An 11,641-nucleotide genomic window follows, 5' to 3' on the forward strand; every position below is an offset into this window, starting at 1 on the left:
GGGGGGGCAGCCTGGATCCCTGCGCTTCCAACGCCGCGTTATTCCTGCGGTCACCCCCGGCCTTTCCGCCTCCGCTCCGCCTGTTACCGTCGGCTCCGGAGCAGCTGGGCTCTGACCGGTGAAGTGCGGTGCTGCTGGGACGTGATCCCCTGGCGAACATGCATACTGCAGAGAGAGGGGTGGGCTGCTCCAACAGGCAACTGTGAGATGAGCTCCGCTAAGTCCATGAGCCAGCTCTCTCCCCCACCAGCGAGGGGCGGGATCAGAGCAGCAAAGGTACTCTGCTGCTTCCGGTACTCTGCACTGGTGAAGGTGGGCTCTTCTTTTTTTTTGAGGGGGGGCTCCCGAGTCCTGACACAGTCCATACTGAGCAGCTGGACTTATATATCTGAGCCAGTAGTAGGTGTGATTTCATTTAGAGGAGGAGGGCATACAGAACAGTGAGGGGAGCAGATCTGTGTGACCCGGGACAGTGAGGTGGGGCCCTAAAGGAAATGCTTGCCATGGGGCTACAGGAGAGAAAATACTCAGAAGTACATGGGATGTGACCAATACCAACCTGGCAAGGATTAAAGCCACATACCGAAGTGATTTGCGCTCTAAAGAGTTCAACAGTTAAATGGTAAATGGGCTGTACTCATATAGTCTTTCTAACTAACCCATCCACACACACACACATCCATACAGCACTCTACTACATCTCTACAAAGCTAATCTGAATAAATCATCAGAGTCTAATCAGTGCTTTAGATCACATCCATCCACAGATTGGGCACATCGGAGCCAATGAGGGGTTCAGCTCCCTCAGTGTAGTGGCCTCGCTCTGCTCATCTCCCTTTAGAGAACTTCTGCCTGGTATTATAAATTGATAATGCTCTGGGTGATTTTTACTGCAAGTACAATATTGATTACTGAAAGCAATTCTACTTATTTAATAGTCCAAACTTTCCCTTCAGTGCTTTAATATCAGCCCGTTCAGCAGAGCCATACTTCACTTTAGATAGTGTTCTGCAGTCTTTATCAGCCATCTGTCCATTCATTTTCTTTACACGCTTCTCCTTTTCAGGTCATGGGTCCATCAGTCACTGTGCGAGACGTGGGGGACACCCTGGACAGGTCACAAGTCCATCACAGGGTCACATAGAGACAAACGAGACAAGCAAACATTTAAACAATTGTTTTACAGTCATTAACCAAAACTATCCAAATAAACTGGAACTGAAAAAAAAAACATTTATCAAGCACTTTAAAAAAAACTATGATTAAAGCTTGTATCTGCATGAAATATTAAAAGCATTACACCAAATTCAGGCACCACTGCTCACCTTTTATTTATCCTGAATCCACCAGTGTTTTCTTCATCTTGTTCTTGTAATTGATGTGTATTGCTATTATTGTGTGTTTATTTCTGTATTAATTTTTCTTCTATCATTATCATTATTGTCTCTGTTATTATCACCGTTTTAGTCATTACTGTCTCTATCTTCTACTTTATAATCATAATTACGATTATTTGATTTCTTCCCTCGATGCCTTCATGTGATCTCCACCTTTTCCAAATAAATTAACTCCCATTCCAAGCTCAGACCATGGTCAAAGAAGACATTTAACTCAGCTTGAGCCAATTTCCTCCTCAGGGTGCTACTAAATAAGACCTTGGAAAACCCCAGGAGGTGAAAACTTCACAGTGGGGTTTGGTTCTCTCTCACTAAACACACTAAAGTGTGAAATAGCCACAGAATTGATGGCCCAGATGTGTTATGTAATATTCTATATATGTGTAGACACTGTGCAACAAAAAGACAGAAAATTATAACATTCTTGACAATATTTTTTTCACTTTAACCCAAATAATCAATAATTGTTCAGTTTAACCAATTAGGCATAATAAATTAACTTAGATAAAATGTATAATTCCCTTTATGGCATTGTTTATTTCTGTGTGTTGGTAAGTTCTTTCCAGCCAAATTGAGGCTTTTTAGCTATGAGCCAAACAAATGACAACACTCCTACAAAAAAGCAATGTGGGGTCCAGCGTTTCAGCAGGGCACAGTTGCCATGACAACCTTAGATTAAACATGTGGCCGTAATTACTGAAAGGAAGAACATGTTTTCTCCATTGCAAACATTATTGCAGCAATGGCTCACAGTCTCGGCTTTAAATTATCTTGAAGGTGTTCTGTGGAGTTGAGGTCAGGACTCTGTGCAGGCAAGTCAGGTTCTTGCACACCAAACTCGCTCATCCACGTCTTTATGGACCTTGCTTTGTGCAAGTCATGTTGTCAGTCGTGTCGGAACAGGAAGGTGCCATCCGCAAACTGTTCCCACAAAGTTGGGAGCAGGGAATTGTCCAAAATGTCTTGGTACGCTGAAGCATTAAGAGTTCATTTACCTGCAATTAATCGGCTGAGCCAAACTCCTAAGAACAACCTCACACTATAATCCTCCCTCCACCAACCTTTACACTTGGCACAACATAGTCAGACAAGAACCATTTTCCTGGCAGGAGCCAAATGCAGACTGGTCCATTGGATTGTCAGACAGAGAAGTGTGATTTGTTACTCCAGATAACATGGTTTCACGACTGGACTTATCGCACAGGTGGCATACTATCGCGGTACCACGCCAGAATTCACTGAGCTCCTGAGAGCGACCCATTCTTTCGCATGTTTGTAGAAGCAGTCTTTATGCCTAGGTGCTTGATTTTATACACCTGTGTCCTTGGAAGTGATCAGAACACCTGAATTCAAGGATTTGGATGGGTGAGTGAATACTGTTGGCAGTATAGTGTATATAGGATCAAACAAGACTATAGTTGTTGCTTTAGAGCTACTGCCATTTTTACATCTAGCAGTGGTCATGTCTATCTTGCTAAAGGGCTCCTGAGTCCCTGTGCTGCTGAGATTTGACGTCACTTTACCGCTTCCAGATTCTGAGCGCCTGTAAACGATAAACCGCTTCCAAATATTACTGACTACTTCTGTGAATCTTTGCCTGTCTACCATCTGACTCGGCTTTAGTGAAGATTAGAAACAAAAATAGTTGCCAGTCATATCAGGAGGACATGCTGATCAGTTTGGCAGACGGTGAAGGCGCTGCGCATTTTAATGCAGAAGATAAAAGGGGGACGTAAAGACGTTTAAACAGAAAGAAAAGCACAATGAGCAGCAGCCAGCTTCTCCTCTTGGCGCCCAGTAACTTCAGTGTTTATCGCAGCACATGTCCTGATATGTCCTCAGGTGGTCTCCACGTTATTAGAGGCATCTGTTGGTGCTTCTCACCACCCTGTTTAGTGATAAAGAACAACAGCTGGGACGAGACTTTCCAGGTTATTATGTGTAATCAACATACGCTGCCATTAAGGAGACTACACGATTTGCTTAGCATAACTCAGATAAAGACCCTCATACACACCACTTTTTTCCAAGGATAATTGAATTTCTGTAGATTCATACAAGCTTTTATATTTGTGGTTGAACTGTTCATAAAACCAACACCGTACACTAATGTCCCCTGAGCCACCCATTAACTCCAGTTAGTGCTTATTTTCCAACATGAATGCCTCAGTAAATACTATCTTAGGGGTCACTGAAAAGTTGAAACATTTTTTTTTCCTGTAGCACTCATCTTATTTGGAGAGGCTCCCTGAGGGCATGACACAAAACATCAACACAGAACAAACATCGAAGACCTCTTTAACTGTAGCTCATCATTCACAATCAGTCCCTTTTTTGAGAATTTATTGTAAAACCTTTTTTTACAGCACAGGCAGCATGGTTAAATAAAAGCACTTGGAGGAAATTGGGCTTGAGTCGTGTTTTTACATGCAGCAAGTGCAACTTTAGGGAGCCATTAACTCTTTAATGTGTTGACATAGAAAATTTATAGATGTTACTACACCCTACATTTCAAACTAGGAATGACTGTGTTATTTATTTATTTATTTATTTATTCTTATAAATAAAAATGGACTAAGTAAAGGAATAGTTCAACCCTTTTGAATGGTCTTCTAAGAAAAAGCTATTAACAATTAATATGAAAAGTGTTGTAGATAGCTTTTTGAACAGGTTCATTTAGGAGAAATAGAGTTTAATGCTGACAAGGCAAATAAGATAATGGCTAGTGCAGGGGTAGGCAACCCTGGTCCTGGAGGGCCACTATCCTTCATGTTTTCCTTGTTTCCCTGGTCCAACACACCTGATTCAGTGGTTAAATCACCTCTTCATGTTCCGCAGAAGCCTGTTAATGACACGCTGATTCAAATCAGGTGGGTTGGAGCAGAGAAACAAGTAAAACATGCAGGATAGTGGCCCTCGAGGACCAGGGTTGCCTACCCCTGGGCTAGTGCAAGCACAGCTAAGACCAAAGTGGGTTGCTGCCATCTTAAAACAAGTCCAATTTTTAAAATGATATAGTGTTTTGTGCAAATGCTAGATTATGAACCCTTACACGGCCACAAATTTTCCATTACATGGTTCTGGACATAGAATTCTGCAAGTAGCAGAAGCAGCTGAAACCCTTCCATTTCAAGCTGGGGGCACTTCCAGCAGGAATTTTATATTATTTCTAATAGAATAACCATTTAGTGTGAACTAAATGGCAGTGTAAAGGTCTATAAAATTCCATTTACATAAACCACTATGAAATTTAAAAGTTTGTTTTGGACGTGGGTTTGCTTAGATGAGCTTGTCCAAGCATACCCACTTCCAAAAGTATTTAAAACAACTTAAGTCTTTAAAAAGTAATTTTCTTCTAATCAAAGTTTCAAAGAGTCCTCTACAACATGTAAACTAATAATTGTTCTTAAACTTTCCACAGAACCCCAATTAAAAATGACTCAACTATCCCTTTAATTGACTTCCAACTATTAGCAGCTTAAGATGCTGCCTCTTTTTATTAAACCTACAGGGAAAAGTGCTTCAGATCATTATTTGTCAGATTTTTCGCCTTTATTCCAACACTTTAATGTCGCTAGCTGGTGTTTATAAATGTTGCTCCAAACAGCAACCAAATGTTTGCAGTAACCTTTTTCTACCAGCTGGTGAGATGAAAACGGAGCAAGAAGAAAAATTACATGATTACATGTTTCTCAGTGTAACAGCCTGTGCAGCTGTGGGAGCCTGTGTATATCTGTGTGTGTGTGTACATGTGAGTGTGTTCTCAATGGACGCTAACCATTGAGGATTGAGGTCACAAGCGTCACCCCTTCCTGAGTTGTGCGCAGGCAGCATCATTCAGAGCCACTATCGTAAACTTCACTTCCCCTGCAGATCAGAACGGGCTGATAGGGAGGGGTGAGCTTGAATGAAGTCGCTCAGACTGGCCTGAGATGACAAAGATGCACATACACACACACACATGGACACACACACAGCTGCACAAAGAAAAAAAAATCCCTTTGCTCCATTTCTCCCAACCCTCCATCCTGCAGACTTTAGTGAATTGGCAAATGTCTTTATAACAAGAGAATTCCTCTTTGCAGTGAATTGAAAAGTAAGTATAGTCTTTAGATAAACCACAGACCAATATAAATACTTTGCATTGTAAAAATCATTTAGTCACTCAAATCCAGCTTTGTTGTAATTTTGGACACCACGAGGGAAACCCCAAATAAACTGAAGGGAAAAACAAAAGTTAAAACATTGAGTCGTCTTTTAACCGCTGATAGTTCTAGCAGAGGGCCCTTTCTACTTTGAGATCAGCAATTGTGGCTCCATGTGGCTGTATTCATGCACAAAGTGGGTCTTTGAGCTACATGTTACCATCAGCATTATGAGGTGACATTATACAACCTTCATACAATGGTGATGCTTCAAAACTAAAAATAAACCTGCAGCACAGAGCTTTTGGTTCCCCCTTTATGGCAGTAAAAATAACAACACAAACCATATCAGTGCAAAGTGTTTTAGACACTCACCAGATCTCCAAATCTAGTTCAAGCAGACCCACTTCCAAGTCATTCCTCTGGAGCGTTTTATGTGGAGCGACAGAAACTTTTCTTGGACCTTTCCTAGATTTTTCCACCACACTTCCTCTGTTTTATATTGTCACAGTTGTGACTCATTTTAATAGAGGAATGTGGACCAAGACAATGTGGTTTGCATGCTGGTGTCTTGAATAGAAGTTGGTCCAAAAATTTAAGTCATCAATTTTGGATGTGTTGGATCGTAAACCAGATTATTCAATGCTGATCTATGCTGATATCTATACTCACAAAGTCCACTTTGCACTTTTTTTCCCTATTTGCTTCAGTGTCACAGACAAATACATTAAAAGATAATGCATCTTTTTCAGGATTTGATCAACTATTGTTTATGTAAATCAGATTTATTCAGCAATTCCTCATCTGTTATAATTAGAATAATTAGAATAATTTGTTATAATTAGCCAATTTGCTGGCTTCCTTAGATAACTTTTACTAATTGGCATTTTATAATGTATTATTGTATGTGAATGTTTTGTATTATAATAAGGAACTGAAGTGACTGTAATTGGATCTGTATCTAAATTGGATTTATGATACAGACTTGCTTTTTTCTTTTGTACACTGCCCTGACTTTTGTTGTAAATTGTCTCTATGTAAATATTGAACTGAGCTGAATTGAACTGTACATCTTCAAGCAGGGGACTACTTGGGCTATAAGCAGCATCAGAGACACAGAGACTCATGGTGTCCCTAGACCTGTGACCACACTGAGAAAACCACACACAAACACATCAAGATGGGTTCACATGTTCAAGCCAAAGCTATGTCATATGTCGTTACTTTTAATTTTCAAAGCAGAACACAGGACTTTAAGGCTTTACAAGGACAGGGACGGATGGATGTGGAGGGTATTCTGTAAATGGAATTTCTAGGAACATCTCAGGCAAGCTTAATTTGGTAAGAGCCGAGCTCAACCAATGCTCAATGCTAAGTTTGGAGGAGCTTTCACAGACGGGAAGACATGGGCCTGGATTCTGCCCAAGTCAACGAGCAGCTGTGAGTAGATCTCTCCAAAATTCAAATGCTTCCCAGGTTCTCTGGTTCTCTGTGGAATGACAACAACGGACTTCATGCCAAATTAATCACAAGTCAGAATGAAGGCAGGAGAGGAACGACATCTTCAGAGGTCTTGTGCAGCATTCCCTGGGCACCGACTTGATGTATCCAGATGCTAAGGAGAGTCAAACTTTGTGACCCTAAGTGTTTCAAAACCCCTTTTTTTTATTCTCCTTAAATCTCAGAAGAAGCAAGCATATTCACATACAACATGTCAACTTAGTGAAGAGCGAAATCTGCACTTGATGTTGAGCTGAGGGTTGGCAAAAGTTGGCATTTGTGTTAAGGAGTGTAACCACACTGTTACCATGACTTGAAATGATAGTGATATTTTGTTTTTGCTGTCTTGTTTAACAGAATTCTGATAATGCTACCCCGACCGCAGCACATTTTCTCCCTTAGCTCAGACTGCGTTCATGCTTTACAAGAGAACTGGGACTAATCACTCTCAGCTGTATGAGAAACAATGGAAACACTGAAAGATAAAAGATACGGTGATATGTCTGAGTTCTTGTATGAACACAGCACAGCTGGTTGATTGTACAACAGAACGAGCGGCCATATGGAGCAAAATAAGATCTTCGGTTTTCTCTGCAGAGAACGCAGTTATTTAAAACCTCTTACTGAATGCAACAGGCACCATCCCCGGGCACCTCTGCCAGCATCTGTTTCATGCAGAACCAAACAGACATGTCTGAGAAGGGGTCATATAGGCTTACACATTTATAGGAACCCACATGTTAATTCAAAGCACATGTGCTTCTTCACTGTTTGCATGTGTAGAAATGGAAAAATTAGCCAGGCATGCGACTATCACTTTGTTTTGTTTTTTTATTTCATGTGAAAATTGAAAGAATGTAAACAGCAGTGAAAAGGAAGACGTTTTTTGATGATTTTCTTTTTTGTTCTTTTGAGCGTGTAAATACAGCTACTACCTGAAATTCGTCATACATCAAATTTCTTCCCTAAAGCCCAACAGTAAGTACTCTTAGCACTAATCATAGAGGAAGACAGACACACAGAGTAGAAAGTGAGCCTCAGACAAATAGTAAATATGGAAAACCTATAAGTCATTTTTTAAATATTCCTGAACTTTAAGTTGCATCTGGTCAGCACATGTTTTAATTTTTATGTGTCTAGAGAGTCTTATCTCGATTTGAGAAGGTAAAAAAGACCCTTCTCCCATTCTGAGCTCAGACACAATGGAATTCATTGAGTTTGGATGTACACAATCGGCACTGTGGGAAGATTTGAGAGAAAACTTTAAGTCCTATAGCAGTGAGACTGGTTGAAACAAGACAAAAATGCCTATATTTTCTTATATAAAGTTCTTGTAAAGTTCTTATAAAAAATGTAAGGTCTGTAGAGCACAGCAGAGTTTGCAAACATCCTGGAAAGTTTAGTAGATGACATCACCATCCTTCAAGATGAACATGTCATGGTAAAATCTTCGAAATGTATCAAACTTAGACTGTGATTGTCTTAAAACCAAAAAGTATATTAAAATGCCAGTTTGGTCATGTAAAGTCCAACTTCCTGTGACCTGTTTACATTTTGAAGGAAGTTTCTACTGTGAAGTACACCTGAGCTTTGAAAGCCCACAAAACAGCTGGGTTTTCTCACTTGTTGCACCCAAAGCCCCATTTTTGTGGCTGTGGACCTCTTTTTCTTTCTTTCTCCTTTCATTTAGTTTTTTGATTTTGAAAATTTTATCTACTCTGTACCATGCACAGCTGCTAAAAATCATAGCACATCATTCTTGTCAAGCTCCACGTACTGATGTATATATATATATTATTTTTTAATGCTGCAGGAGACATAATAGGGGGAGGCAGTATTTATGCATCGGCAGCATTAATTAAAAACCTTTCATAAAAAAGGAAGGTTTTATTTATGATTTGTCTCTGCAACTCATTAGTGATAATTAAGAGACACTTTCTCTGAAAATTTTGAGCCTTGTTCAATAGTTTAGATCACTGTTTTTTTTCCCCCTCAGCCCACACATTATTGTACGGTAAGATCTGTTTCCCATCTGCTTCATCTGCTCCTTTGTCAAATTGGATATAGTTTGGTGTTCTGGTTCAAGGATCCTATTTTGTGGCTGTCAGGGTTTGTAGAATAGGCTGGCTCAGGTCCTGCTGGCACAGTGGAAATGGGTCATCTGGGGCCAAGAGGAGGCAGCAAGCTCACAGGCTGACAGGCACACAGCAGCGTGCACGAGCAGCCAGCTGGATGAGAGCGATAACCTGCACCTTTTGAAAATATTAAGACAAATATGTTGATTAATCCTTTAGATGGAGACAGAAAAAACAACAACAAAAGGCCTTTAATGTAATAATGATTATTGTCTGAGAACCCCTGCTGGAGTACAGTAACAAAAATACAGAAGTTACATGAAATACTTCCAATATCAGTTCAAAATAAAATGCATTTCTTTATGAATAAAATGTCCAGAGGCCACTTAGGAGGAGCACTTAACAAAGAAATTATTGAAATCAGATTTTCTGACTCAGTAATCTCATTAAAGATTTAACACAGCAGGGTGAATGGCACCAAACTAAGATTATGACAGCCTTTACAGTCAGCAGGCATGAGCTGTGGAAAGCCTAAAATGTGCACATACACTTACAAAAAGATCCTTGTTACAGGACATTACAGTAACTATTTAATTCAAGATCGTCAGTCTAACTAAAACTCTAATACTAACTTTAATCCAATTTAAGTTTCCCCCTCACCTCTAACCCCAAACAGCAAAGGTGACAATTTGCCTCTGTTGTGGACTAACTGGTCACGAAGAGATGTGTGTCTTCCAGAAAACACACAAACAAGTCATTCGACAGTGGATTGACAGTAGATTTGCAGCATGAAGACGACTAGCTATCCAAAAAAATAATGGCATGACATGAAAATGAGAAGTTACATGGTTTAAAGATAATTTTAAGTTTTTAGATGACCATAATTAATTACACTGTTGGTTACAGTGTACAGAGAAATATAGAAAACATGTGAAGATGTCGTGTTGATTCTTGCTCAAAGAACTCAAAACAGATGAGCTGCATAATATAGAAGAACCACTAAACTGTTTAACAACGCATTTATGGTGCATCCTCAACTGCAATTATGGAACGCAATAAAATGTTCAACAAAATGGGCAGATATTTAGCTCACAGTGTATCCTTTGAAAAGGAGGATGTAAGATGTTAACGGTTTAAAGTTTTGCTTTTTAGTTTTGACTGCATGAATAAATTCTCATGTGCATGTTTTCTTTGTGAAAGTATTTCTCAAGTTTTGCTTTATTGTTTTTGTTTTTCAAACAGAATGCAGAGCAGTCCCCTCCTCCTCCTCCTCTCACGGCTCCAGGATATTCAGGCTTGATTAAACACAAAACTGCACTTCACCTGGCAGTTGTTCAGAAAAGTTAGACAACATCATGATGCTACACACCTGAAGCGGCTTTCACAGCTGAGCAGTATCAGGTTAGTGGGAGGAGGTCAAGGATTTGGACCCAGAACGCAGACCAACACAAGGAGCTCAAAGAATAAAGTAATTTATTAAATAACTAAAACAAAACGCTGACGAGGCAGCAAAGCAAACTAACAACAAAACACACTGAAGATCATGAAGAGACAAGAGGGCATTACCTGAGAGTGGCAGACAACCAGCAATGAACCAGCAGCAATCGAAAGTAAAAAACAGAATATTTAGGACAAAGGTAACTAATTGGAAACCAGAAACAGGTGAGGATGGGTGTGGCAGACTGACAAGGAAAGGTACTGACTGAGGGAGAAGGTGGCAGCTAACACGGACAGTAAAACAAAACGTAGGAAACAAAAACTGAACACAAGAATGACAGACAAATAACTTAGAAACACACAGAACCTATGACAGATCTCATAAACAGAACATAATAAGAAACCTAACACAAAAGATTACCAAAATACCCAAATCCTAACAAGCAGAGGTTTCTAACTCAGCTGCTTAATGTGCAAAAATGACACAAGCCATATTTATTTTACTTTTATATTCTTACTTCAGTTATGACATTTTATTTAAAGCTATGGTTCAGATCTTTTGAAGTGAGCTTTTGTGAAAAGATCGGGAATAGTTAATATCTTACCTGTTGTAGATAGCTCTTTGATGGACTTCTCTTTGAAGAAACAGTTTAAATCTGACCTGGGTGATGAGCTAATGGCTAATTGGAGCAGGGCCAAGAACAAAGTGGACTGTTGCTGTCTTTAAGCAGCTCCTATCTTAAATGTTTTAAACTTATTTATGCAAACATTATATTATAAACCTTTGCATGATCTTCGGTTTGACATTGCACCGTTATTAACTCAGAATTCTGCAGCTATTTGTGCTTGCAAATAGCCTCAGCAGCAGCTGTAGAAGTATTATTGCAGTCTGGCGCATTTCTGGCTGGACAGTTGTAATCTGTCTGCCAGAATATGTAATCCAAATCTTGAGGTGATGTAAAGGTTTATAAAATAGTTTGCATGAGTTATTATCGTTTTTATTAAGACTGTAGTTGTTTTAGTAAAGCAGAAATCTGCCCATTAGCTCATCAGTCCATGTCAGAACTAATGTGCATTTCTTCAGACT

General features: G+C 39.7%; 1 long non-coding RNA gene across 1 annotated transcript; it reads right to left on the reverse strand.

The window, feature by feature from the left end:
• Window positions 1–7,955: 7,955 nt before the first annotated feature.
• LOC112451029 lies at window positions 7,956–10,715 on the reverse strand. Its single transcript, XR_003039761.2, has 3 exons — window positions 10,684–10,715; window positions 10,487–10,572; window positions 7,956–9,294 (listed from the first exon to the last, which is right to left on the reverse strand). It is a non-coding gene; the product is annotated as an uncharacterized LOC112451029 (long non-coding RNA).
• Window positions 10,716–11,641: the final 926 nt, after the last annotated feature.

Source organism: Kryptolebias marmoratus, linkage group LG4 (assembly GCF_001649575.2).
Source record: "Kryptolebias marmoratus isolate JLee-2015 linkage group LG4, ASM164957v2, whole genome shotgun sequence".
Classification (NCBI taxonomy): domain Eukaryota; kingdom Metazoa; phylum Chordata; class Actinopteri; order Cyprinodontiformes; family Rivulidae; genus Kryptolebias; species Kryptolebias marmoratus.